This window comes from Perca fluviatilis, chromosome 6, assembly GCF_010015445.1.
Source record: "Perca fluviatilis chromosome 6, GENO_Pfluv_1.0, whole genome shotgun sequence".
Lineage (NCBI taxonomy): Eukaryota > Metazoa > Chordata > Actinopteri > Perciformes > Percidae > Perca > Perca fluviatilis.
This window is the reverse complement of record NC_053117.1, coordinates 26,572,091-26,585,410: the sequence shown is the minus strand read 5'-3', so window position 1 is coordinate 26,585,410 and position 13,320 is coordinate 26,572,091. Positions and strand designations below refer to the sequence as shown.

General features: G+C 43.7%; 1 long non-coding RNA gene across 1 annotated transcript; it reads left to right on the top strand.

Moving 5' to 3' along the window:
* The first annotated feature begins 4,595 nt into the window (after positions 1–4,595).
* Positions 4,596–5,532, top strand: LOC120561456. The gene is made up of 2 exons (XR_005639598.1): positions 4,596–4,715; positions 4,936–5,532. It is a non-coding gene; the product is annotated as an uncharacterized LOC120561456 (long non-coding RNA).
* Positions 5,533–13,320: the final 7,788 nt, after the last annotated feature.

Genomic DNA, 13,320 nt, shown 5'->3' with positions numbered 1-13,320 from the left:
TTTAGATACATTTATTTAAATATAAATATTTGTGCGTTTGTAAGAAGCTTAATGTTGATAGGGCACCATATTGTGATGAAACACAAAAAACAGATCCACAAAAACTCATAAAACTAGAATACTACATTATGATCATCTACTATACACAACAATATGCACAAAAAATAATAAAAACAAAGGTATTCTATTAACAGAAGCTTATAATGCACTAGATATATAGCCTATACACCATACAGTAAAGTATCTTCAAAGGTATTGTATTTTATCATGTATTGTGTTGTCATGTTTTCAAACTTCCGGAGCTTTAAACTGACTTTGGTAAGTAGCAGATACATTAAAACTAACACACTTGTGTTGATTTTTCACACTGGCAGTCTGTGATGGGCTATGGGTGACACTCGATCTGTGTGGTTCACCACCTGGCACCAGGAGTCATTTGTTACAACACAATCCTCTTTATTCAACCCACCCCTTCCTCAGGAAATCAGTCACTTAGCCTCAAGAATAGCTCCATCTTTTCTTAGTACCAACAGGGATTTTATATATATTGGATAATTCGTCTTTTAAGTCCTCATTAAATAGCTGAGAACATGGTACTCTAGGATGTAATGGGTGGTAGGCTAGTTATTTTGGCGTCTGTCCTGTTAGTTTCATCTGTGTTAGATTAGAGCGCACTCCCACTTCTTGAAGAGGAAAATCACACACAAACACACACACACACACACACACACACACAAACACACACAAATTTAAAAATTAAAAGTCCGCCAGGAGTCTTGTCTGTTTTTGTTATTTTCTATTCCTTTACCACAGAATATAAAATTCATTAAACACAATAAAGTATTTACTGCACACTTGCACTGTGTTAAATGATTTAAAAAGTACTTTAATTATTCTTGATTTGACTGCCCATTACTTACATTATGCAATGATTGGCAATTTAAGGCATTTCAGAAACTAGACAAACCACTGTTTTAAACATGTTTGTTTACTGTCTTAATGTGTGGGTGAATGTTTTCACAATTCCATGGATTCAAGGTATCAAGTGCCACGTAATGAATATACAAGAATCTGTTTTGGTGAAGTTTGAGCAGAAAACAACTCAGACAGGACAGTAGGATATATACAAACTATAGGCCTATCAGTGGCATACACACTCACTGTATCACAGTATTTTTCATGCTTAGCTAACTAGCTCCTGGCTGTAGGCCTATGTTTAACAGAAAAATACGACAGTAGTATTGATCTTCTGATATATCTTTAGCTCTCGGCAGGAAAGCAAATAAACTATAAAGAGTATAAGTCCCTCCCCTTCTGGTGGACCTTCAATGGCGAGAGACAAATCATTTTTTTATCCTGTTAGAATTGTACCATGAATTAAACATGTTTGTCAATATAAAAGATAATTTTGCAAATCAAGAAAGTCGCAGTTTGTCGTAAACCTGTTGTGTAAGACTGTGAAAATTGCAATTAGAAAAACTATACACCCTAAAGTCACATAGGAGACATCATAACTTTATCTCTCCCTGAAGCTACGATGCCTGTGTGTTTTGTATAGAGATGTAGGCTACTCACACAGGGAAGGGGTCTTGCTCCTTGTTTCACTTCCCATGGCCAGACTTGTAGTGATTTTTACCTCTTTTAATACTTTTTCCTCGTTCTTGAAAAATAAAGTCAAAGGTGCTTTTTGGTGTTGGCGTTGACGTTGGTGTTGGCGTGTTGGTGACGTATATTGTGCGAGATGAGAGATGTAGGCCTGTAGTTCACTGAGCGATTTCACACAAAACTAAATGGTAAAACAACAATCCAATACAAACTGTGACTTTATTGACTTAAATTCATAAACATCATATGTCAGCCTGGTTGACACCAGACCCTTCACAGTTGTAACTTAGAGTGGGTCTGGGAAAGCTTCATTCACAGCTCATTTCCAAAGGGGCGTGACCAACGGATGCCGCTCAAATGACTCTGGGCGCAATTGGATAGTCCTTCAACCAATCAGACCAACGATCCGGGTGATGTAGCAACGACAGCGGCATCAACGGGTTGCTGCACTTCGGTGGCCGTCATGTTGAATGTAAACAAAATGCTGCTTGCCGTCGCTGCGCTATCGTCGTCGTATACAGCCCGCCTCAACGGTTGTTATAAAAAATTGGAAATGGGCTCTTGGCCAGACTGACTTGCAGAGCAAATCTCAAATTTGCCGGAAGTTCGTCAGGGTTTTCCCAGGCTAATCATATGTGTAATTCAAGACACAATTCAAACGGGACCAAAAAATATGTGTGTCTCACTGTTGACTACCGTACATATTTTTTCCATAATAAGGTCCGGAAGGGGAGGAACTTAGTTTCTTAGAATTTTGTATTAGCTAACACTAGACCTCAGACAGCTAGTGTAATGGCTAGCTTGGTTAGCAGTTTGCAGGAAAACTTCATTAACAAGTCACACATCAACAATCACACAAATTTATCAACAGATGAAGCTCCAACAAGGGGATTTGGAGAGTATATAATAAATATTTGGTCACAAGCTGCCAAAATGGTGGCTGTAACAATGTCAGTTAAACTGCTGTGAAACTATGCAGTGGCTATAGCAACAGAATGTTCAACTGGAACATGAAAAGGTTATATAGAAACAGATGGATGTAGTGGAAAATAAACTCTTGTGTCATACTATGTAATTAAGGACAGAATTTAAGGTCTTTCCTCAGGCTAGGTTTACATGACAAAACAAACCTAATTAAGATAACAAAGGTCTTTCATTATGAGTTCAATTTGACTTTCATAAAGAGGTCTTCGTTGTGTACTATCCTTACTGAAAAAAAAACTTATTTTGTTAGTATAAACAGGAAAGCCTTTTTTTCTAACAAACATTTACAATCTGATAAAGTGGGTCTTACAGTACACACCCACAGATCACGTCAAAGGAACGTCACATGTTCTAGCAAATAGATACAGATGAAGTTTGTTGGTTGTATCAGAGTGAGTTATCCATTTCCACCTGAACTATTTAATCCAAGAATAACAGGTGATGAAATGAAAAGCATCACTGGGAATTCTAAAGTGCATCCCCTCCAAATTCAACATTCGTTGGATCAGCAATGACACTGCAAATGTTAAAAAAGCTACTGGAAAGAATATTTGATTTAAAGTTGTAACCTGGAAGATTTTCATTTAAATAAATGTGTGTTGAGTCACTAGCTAACTGGATATAGACTGGAGTATACACACAAAAAGGAACTATTCATACAATTCTGAAAAATTGAAGCTCATGTCAACAACAAGACCCCAGATCATAGAAAGAGAACAAGATTCATTGTATTTCTATGCTCCAGAATGCTAAACTCTCAGCAGAATTCCATGTTTTCACTCTTTTCACCATGTTTTCAAATTCTAAATCAACCGAAATCATCAAGATAAAATGGATTTTATTTATTGCTTTCATTTCTATGACTGAAATCTTAAGGATTGCCACTTTACTTTAAGACACATTAAGAAGTTCAATGTATTTTGAGTGTTTTGACACTCTTTTTGAAAACTGACTTTAAAGCTGGTTAGGGTTAGGACTTTAAAGTTATTGCTGTTCAGTTTTAAGGTATTTTAACCCTAAGATGATAGATGTTCTGAAAATCTCAATCTTTATGGAAATGTATCTGTCAGGTACATCTAAGAAAATTATAGCAGTTGAGTTACAAAAGAGCGTTAGCAAACCATTTGAGACAGTATCTGGACCTGTAATATATTTTGATAAGATTATGATTAAGTACTACAAAAACAAGATCCACCTAGAAAAAAAAAGGAATTTGAAAAAAAAAGCTTTCGCAACTAAGAGGAGAGGTGTAATTCAAGACTTGGGAAGGTGATCCAACCATTTGCGAGAAGTTGTGTATTATGTCCATTCCCAAAGTATTGTCAGCCATAGGCTCCATAATAACATCCGCAAATACATAATTTTTTTGGATTTACGACTACTCCCCAAAAATTATACTTTAAATATCAGATTTGCCTCAGTGACCTGATACCTAGGTGGTGAGATGAAGGAAATTTAAAAGTTTTTTAAATATAATTTGCTAATTTTCCCATTTTATAAACAAAAAGATTTAAGATTATCATTATAATACCTACAGGAGCCAGGCTACAACATGCAACTATGGCAACATATTGATACAATTTAAAAGATAATCCTGTTATCGTTTTTATAAGAAGCAATGAACATATTGAATTAACAGTGATGCCTTCTTCACTTTTGTAAGTCATATGTTTGACTGTAGTAGCCAAGGCTGTTGCCCTTACCTTGAGTTTATTATTGGCACATTGATTATGTGTTAGTTACTGCATAATGTGTGGTTATGAGAAAGTAATAGACACCTCCCAGGCAATCAGAATCGAGCCATGTTATTTTTGTTTTATGTAAATCAAAATGACATTTTGAGTAGAATTTCTTAAACGATAAAGAGTTGTATATTTAAAATTGTTCCATGTGGGACAATTCGAGTTGAGTTGTGTAAAAGGACCTCAGGAAGAATAGCACCTGCAATGCAGGAGCTAATGAGGATCCTAAATAAACAAACAAACAAACAAAAGACATGTGTAACGGAGTAGAATATACTTGGTTTAATTATGGCAAAAGCGGGGCAACACTGCCACCTATTGGCACGGTGGTAGTTATGACATTGTGTTTACGGAACTACACAGAGTGATGCGGGAAGCGCAGTGGTAGGTCACGTTCTCCCGCACGTCCGGGATAATTAATAATTTTGTGAGATTTCAAATGTTCATGCTTTGTATTTTGCCATGTAATGTACATATATTGACGTTAGCTAACTGTCTTGAGCCCAGACTATAAGCTATCTAGTCTTTAAAATGATATTTTAGAGACTTACTGAAACGTACATTGTCAGTATAATCATTTGCATCTGTTCCGTGTTTTGGTTAGACTGTTATCCTGAGACCAATGCGATTGACATACCACTGCTGTACTGTGTTACAGGTAATATCCTATGCATTTCTGTGTTAGTTTTCAATATGTTTCATTGCAATTATTGTTCGTCCGCATGAGCAGCTCTTTCTAACTGTTAAGTAGCTCACGCTAGTTTGGCTAGCTCATAGTTAGTGAAGCAGCCTGTTGATTAGGTGTGTATGACGTATACCTGTGCTGTGTTTATGCTCACCTCATGTTAAACGGCGAATGGGTTTTCTGCCTTTTTCTTATATTATAAAATGGATTACTGTGTGGTGTTTTCACCAATATAATGTCAGTACATATGGAGGTATATTTGATTGTGCAAATGTGAATACATTGTAGCCTAAGCATTGTACTGTATTATAATACATTAGGTAATATCCACTATACGATCACATCCAGTTAGTATAATTTCTTTTGTTATTATTATTATTATTTTTGTGATGAGATCACACAGAGTGATGCGGGAAGCGCAGTGACTGTTATCCTGAGACCAATGCGATTGACATACCACTGCTGTACTGTGTTACAGAGCAATAAGGAAGAGACAATAAAGACCCCTGTAATCCACCTGGCTGCCTGTGATGTGTAGGAGCAACAGTAGTGTGGAGCTGCATTTCATCACATACAGTTGTGACCCGGCCACATTGGTGCCGTGGACCCGGCCGATTTGGAGTTAGCTCTTCACCCGCCCCCCGGGACCATCTTACTGGACGGCTTCTGCATTGTACTACCAGGTGGACAGAGTGTTAGCCTTGCATAACTAGTACACTTAGTTTAAGTGACATTGATCTTATTGAGTTGTTTTGTTTTTGATGTACTTTTCTGTTTTGATTATTTCATGCTGTTTTGTTGAGTGACATTTCACAATGAGCTACATTCCAGGGAGTTTCAGTACGCCCTTTACTGGAGGTATGGGTAGAGGTAGGGGACCCTATGGTGTTGCACTTTGACAGTCCTATTCAAGGGGTGACGTTCATGTGGTAGGGAATAGGCCAGATACAGCAGAGGCCCCTTCAGTTAGTGGGGAAGGGTTCCTCTTCAGTGCCGCCACATTGAACTTGCACCAAGCACGCAGGCTGATGTCACACCCACACCACAACCTATCTTGCAGTCACCTGATGTAGTCAGTCAGATGAGTGAGATAATTAGACATGTTGGTCAGCAGCTAGCAGATAGTATAGTTGCACGCCTCAGCCCAACACATAGTGCTGCCCACAACAACGCACTTCAGTTCAACATGACACGCTTCCACTAACACATCCACACAGAGTCTGGACCTGTCACGAAGTACAGCTAGTGCCTCACAGGAAGGTGAATGAGCCTCCAACCTTCAAAGGGGATGGCACGGACACTGTAGATGTGCATGAGTGGGAGGACCTGATGAAGAACTACGTGAAGAGGATGGATGTCAGAACTGAGCAACAGGCGGAGGAAATACTCATCCACCTCAGGGGTAGGGCTAAAGATGTTGTTAAGTTCGGAATGAGGAACAGTGGCATTGATGTGACCCGGAACCCAGACGCCATCTATGGTCTTCTCCGTAAACATTTTGCTGCTGTCCCCTGTTCACCTCTCCCCCTAGCAGACTTTTACACTACACTGCCGAGGAGTGATGAGGATGCGTACGATTACTGGCTGAGGCTCAATCAGGCTGCGGACGTTGCTGCTGATCGCCTCAAAGAGCAAGGCAAGGAACTGGACTGCCCGAGCCTAGAAGTGACGCGTATGTTTATCAAGAACTGTCCCTCCAAAGAGCTCGCCATAACATTCAGGTCAAAGACGATAGGACAAGTGGTCTGCGGTGGAGGTCCAGGACGTGCTGGATGCGCACTTCACTCAGAGATGGGTTCGAAGAGTCCTGCTACTGCTGCTGTGAGTAGGAAGCCCAGCGAGAATGTGTACGTAAACAAAGTCGAAATGCTTCACACTGCAGTGCCTCCACCTGACGCTTCAGACTCTCACACAGCCAAGACAACAGACCTTGCTGCTCTTGAACGTGTCATCACCATGCTGGAGAAAGTTCTACTGGAGAGATCTGCTCCGTATAGGGCCAGCACCTCCAGACAGCCTAGGTCGAAACCCCCCAGGATTGAGGGTCTGAATAACTTGCCATGTGCTGTCTGCGGTGATGCTGCCCACTCTGCTCTCACTCATTGCCCGTGACAAGAAACTCTGCTTTCAGTGCTATTCACCTGATCACTCCAGACGAGCGCCCTGTACAGACAATGTCCGCCACATCTGCACAGTTGGGAAACTAGTGGGTCTGCATCCAGGGGAGGACGATGCAGATCCTATTAGTGTACCTCCTAGTTGTGATATGGATGATTTTGAGTCAGTGTTTGAGTCATTCAGTTCCACAGCAGCCCCAGGCAAAACTGTTATATTTCAAGACACACAAAGAATCCAGAAGTCAGACAGTTTGTTCTATACCACTGTCACCGCAGGAAATGTTGCTCTGAAGGCGATGATTGACAGTGGCTCGACAGGATGCACGTTAAGTGATGCAGCTGTAATGCGCCTCTTGCAGCATGATCCAGACATGAGACCTTACTCTGCAGACGATGTCGTCATTATTGGATGTGGTGGTCACCAGGTCACACCTTCAGCAGTATGTGATGTGGAAGTGATGGTGTATGATTGCAAGATGGTTGTTCCTATGTTTGTGGTGCCTGGTCAGACTGACGATGTTATCCTGGGCAGCAACGCCATCAAGAAGATTCTTCAACTGATGAGGAAGACTGACAGCTATTGGCGACTCATGTCAGAGCCCAGCAGTGTTTCTGATGAAGACTGTCATCGCTTCTTCTCTCTTCTTTCCAACACAGAGAGATGGAGAGGCCAAACAGTGCCTGACAAGGTTGGCACACTGAAGTTACAACGGTGTGTGACGCTACAGCCACGAAGTGAACATCTTGTGTGGGGTAGGCTCCCTGCTTCAGCACCAGTGTCAGTTGGCAGTGCAGTGATAGTCGAACCAACTCAATCAAGATGCGGATCCAGGAAAGTACTGGTTGGTAGACTCGTTACACCGATGTGGGGCGATCGATGGCTGCCCATGAAGGTCATCAACCCTTCCAGTGAGCCCATAGTGCTGAGGAGGAACACTAAGCTGGCAGATGTGTTTCCCTGCATCGCCGTGGAGGATATGTCTCAGCCTGGCCACATCCAAGTCCACTCTCAATCCGTGACTGATGCCACGACGACAAGGACCAGGGAGGATGTCAGAAGGGCATTAGACGAGCTTGGCCTACAAGATCTGGACTTGGATGCGTGTGCTGTCTCTGACGTGTGGATAGACAAACTTTCACAGATCATTGAGAGACATGAGTCAATTTTCTCACGGGACAAGATGGACTGTGGAGAGGCGTCTGACTTTGTGCACAAGATACATCTGGTGGATGAGAGGCCATTCCGCCTTACACGTCGCAGAGTGCCGCCAAAGCCACTATGAGAAGCTAAGAACAGCTCTCAATGACATGGAAGAAAAAGGCATCATTCGTAAAATCCTACAGCGATGCAGCATCACCACTGGTTCTCGTCTGGAAGAAGAATGGGGCCCTCGTGCATCTGCACAGACTTCAGGTGGCTCAATGCGAAGGACAGTGAAAAGACGCACACCCTCTCGCCTCATCAGGCTGATGCTCTCGCTGCACTCGGGGAAATGTCTTCTTCTCCACCATGGATCTTACCTCTGGATTTTACAATGTGCCTCTGCACGGAAGACCCAAAGCAGTACACTGCCTTTTCTTCCCCTTTTGGCCTGCATGAGTACAACCGGATGCCTCAAGGTCTGTCTAACAGTCCAGCTACATTCATGCGGATGATGCTCTCCATCTTCGGAGATGAGAATTTCACCAGCCTCTTGTGTTACTTGGACGATCTCATGGTCTTTGGCCCAACTGAGCAGATAGCACTTGAACGTCTGGAGATGGTGTTCTCTCGCTTGAAGAACCATAACCTCAAGTTGGCACCGAAAAGTGTCACTTTCTGCGGAGATCTGTAAAGTTCCTCGCCATGTCATTTCAGAGTCAGGAGTGCAGACGGATCCTGGCAAGGTTGAAGCCATTAGCCAGGTGCAAGTGTCTGACCTGATGGACAGTGACGGTGTCACTCCCGCAGAAGAAGATTGGTCCTTCTTGGGGATGGTGCTGTACTATCAGCATTTCATCGAAGATTGCTCCACTAAAGCCAGGCCCTTTTCAAACTCCTCTCAGAACAAAGGACTGGGGTGAAAGCCCAACGAGGGAGGAAGCCCAGAAATAAGCTCTCTGGTCATGTGAAGCTGTCGGCAGAGGATGGACAACGGAGTGTCAGGGTGTTTTGACACTTTGAAGCCGCGATCTATACGTAGTGTGACCTTGGCCCATCCTGACTTCGGGAAGCCCTTCATTCTTGCTGTTGGCCGCTTTTTGATGGGATTGGAGCTGTTCTTTCCCAGCTTCAGCCTGGTGAGAAAATCGCGAGACCAGTCAGCCTTCAGCGCAAAACACTGTCACGGGCTCCAGTTGAACTACCCGGCTCACAGGCTAGAATTTCTGCTTTGAAGTGGGCCATTTGTGACAAGTTCTCCCACTGGCTCAAAGGAAGGCATTTCACTGCATGGTCTGACAACAACCCCTTAACCTACATTCTAACAAAGCCCAGGCTGGATGCATGCGAACAAAGGTGGGTGGCGAAGCTTGCAGCATATGACTTTGACCTAAAGTATGTCCCAGGGCCGAAGAACACCGTCGCTGATGCCCTGAGCCGCGAGCCTTTTGTCCGGTCCAGCGTAAGCCACCGCCTGGTGAAAGAACCTTATCTGTCTTTGTTGGATGAGGTCAATGGAGTTGTTACTGGGACAGTACAGGATGCCTTCCGACTGACCACCAACTGTCAAGCTGTCCAAACCGGCTGAAAGCCATGCTGATGGAGACCTTGGTCCAGAACAAGATTTCTGTCCGCCATCTAGAGGTGCCATCTGCGCTGAGGAAGTGTCGGCAGTCTTGGATGTCCATCGCCTGGTGGTGTCTCTCAAATGTCTGGCGCCGAGCCCTAAATTCGCTACAACTGCCGAGGAAGACCCATCCATTGTCCTCCCGCCAGTCAGTTGACCAATCTACAGCAGCAGGATGCTGCAGTGGCAGTTCTCTTCTATGTTGAGCGCATAGAAGGCGAACGCTACATGAACGGGCGACAGAGTCGGGCTGTGTACTCAGGCTGTTGAGGCACTGGGAGAAGCTGAAGGTGCGCGAATGGAGTTCTCTACAGAGTGAAGAGTGACCGTCGCATGAACAGAAAGATCTTTCAGTTTGTCATACCAGAGTCTCTGAAACAACAAGTCCTGCACAGTGTTCACGATGCAGCTGGTCCCCAGGGCCGTTCGAGGACTCTCTCTCGCAGTGCACGATTCTTCTGGACAGGCATGGAGAAGGATATTGTGAGGCATGTGAAGCACTGCGGAGGTGCATCTTAGGGAAGACTCCTGAACCAGCTGCTCGAGCCCCTCTTGAGATCATTCGCACTTCAGCTCCTATGGAGCTAGTATGCATTGATTTTTGGACAGCGGAGTCAAGTGATAAGAAGACTACTGATGTCCTTGTTGTTCGGACCATTTCTCCAAGCTGGCTCTCTCCCCTGCTAGAAACCAATCTCTCCAACAAGTTGCCCGCTGCTTATGGGACAAGTTTTTCTGCATCTACGGGTTCCCAAAAGGATCCATTCTGATCGGGGGCCAACTTTGAGAGCAGGCTCATCAAAGATCTACTTGAGATGGCGGGTTGTGCATAAGTCCCATACAACACCATATCATCCCATGGGCAGCATCACAGAAAGATTTAACAGAACCTTGGGGCTATACGGACTCTCCCCAAAGTGCAAGTCGGCGCAGATGCTCCAATGTTGACCTTCTGCTATAACTGCGGTGCGAGACCACAGGCTGTCCGTTTTACTTGATGTTTGGGCGGATCCGCGTGCTGTCGATGTCATGTTCCATCATTCCTGGGATGCTGGCGTCAGCCACCATGGTTTGTACACCACCTGAGGAGAGTCTCTCTGAGGCTGCGCAGATTGCTCAGCAGCATGCCCTTGCGAAGCAAGACCGTCCACGCAGAGATCTACACGCAGGGTCAGAGGATCGCGTTGACTGTGGGTGACAGGGTGCTGCTGGCCAATCGAGGGTGAGAAAGGCAAGAAGAAGGTTGCAGACCGGTGGGATTCAACCCCTTTTGATGTGGTGTCTGTGAGATCCGGAATCAACGTGTAAGGATCCGAGATAGCATCACAGGAAAAGAGAAGGTTGTGCACAGGAACATGCTGCTCCCTGTTGACTTTCTGGCTTTTCCTGAGCGGATGGAAACCAAGCGCTGGAGAGTCCGCGGTCTGATCGTCACACAGGAGTGCTCAGAGCTCCTAAGGGGTGCTTCGAGCCCGTCATGGATAATGTGAGGATACTCGAAGTCACGCACCATGACTGGCTCATGCAGTCGCCAGCCCAAGTGGAAGCAGAGAATGTTCTGGAGGAGATTGCCCCCGCGATGCCTTAATGGTGGATGTCATGGAAGGGGACCAATTGGATGAGTCACCAGACAGTGTTCCTGATGTTCTGCATGTCCACATCACTCATTACACTGATTCATCATCAACCCGTACAACACGCTCACTTGCTTGTCAATGAACCTGTAGTCATAGGTGATCCTCTCACCGCAGTTGAGGTTGAGCTAGAGGAGGTTGTTTGCACATATCCTCAGACCGCACAAGCCCCTTCAGTTTTACAAGATTTGGGAGGAGCGTTAAGCCCCAAATAGACTTATTTGTGAGATGGCAAACCAGGATTTGTGGGGAATATTGAACCTATATTGGGGTCGTTTAGTGTCATTGCAGCGCCAATGTGTGTGTAGTGCAAATGTTGAGATGTGGTGACAGGTAGCACCCCTTTGTTTCTTTATTTATCAGTCTGTTTTGGTTTGTGATTTGAGGAGTATGAGATTCTCTACACTAATAGGGCAAAGATATGTACAAGTATGTGAGATGTAAATGGCATCTCTGTTTGTCTGTGTTAAGTATGGGTTTTGGTGCCATCCTGTCCTTACACACTTCTTAAGGAAGAATTTCTAACATTGACTTTTGTACGTCAGTGCCCGAAATCCACAGTTTATTTATTTGTTTTTTTCTCTGTGTTTTGCTTATTGTATGTGTTGCCCCTATTTGGCATAATTTAAGGTGTATGTAACGGATTAGAATATACTTGGTTTAATTATGGCAAAGCGGGGCAACACTGCCCTATTAGCACGGTGGTAGTTATGACATTGTGTTTCGGAACTACACAGAGTGATGCGGGAAGCGCAGTGGTAGGTCACGTTCTCCCGCACGTCCGGATAATTAATAATTTTGTGAGATTTCAAATGTTCATGCTTTGTATTTTGCCATGTAATGTACATATATTGGCGTTAGCTAACTGTCTTGAGCCCAGACTATAAGCTATCTAGTCTTTAAAATGATATTTTAGAGACTTACTGAACGCATATGTCAGTATATCTGCATCTGTTCGTGTTTTGGTTAGTGTTATCCTGAACCACGATTGACATACCACTGCTGTACTGTGTTACAGGTAATATCCTATGCATTTCTGTGTTAGTTTTCAATATGTTTCATTGCAATTATTGTTCGTCCGCATGAGCAGCTCTTTCTAACTGTTAAGGGCCGCGCTGTTTGGCTAGCTCATAGTTAGTGAAGCAGCCTGTTGATTAGGTGTGTATGACGTACCTGTGCTGTGTTTATGCTCACCTCATGTTAAACGGCCGAATGGGTTTTCTGCCTTTTTCTTATATTATAAAATGGATTACTGTGTGGTGTTTTCACCAATATAATGTCAGTACATATGGAGGTATATTTGATTGTGCAAATGTGAATACATTGTAGCCTAAGCATTGTACTGTATTATAATACATTAGGTAATATCCACTATAGATCACATCCAGTTAGTATAATTTCTTTTGTTATTATTTTATTATTTTTGTTATGAGATCACACAGAGTGATGCGGGAAGCGCGCGTGACTGTTATCCTGAGACCAATCCGATTGACATACCACTGCTGTACTGTGTTACAGAGCAATAAGGAAGAGACAATAAAGACCCCTGTAATCCACCTGGCTGCCTGTGATGTGTAGGAGCAACAGTAGTGTGGAGCTGCATTTCATCACATACAGTTGTGACCCGTCACACATGTCCCTGGTCGAAGTTTACGCATAAAATCGTGACAGGTTCACCATTCATGGTCAAAGTCATGTGTGATGTCTGGTTAAAAACAGACATGAAGGCACGAGCTGGAGATCTGAGGACTCTGCCTTCCTGTGGGCGGGTCCCATCAGGTTTAC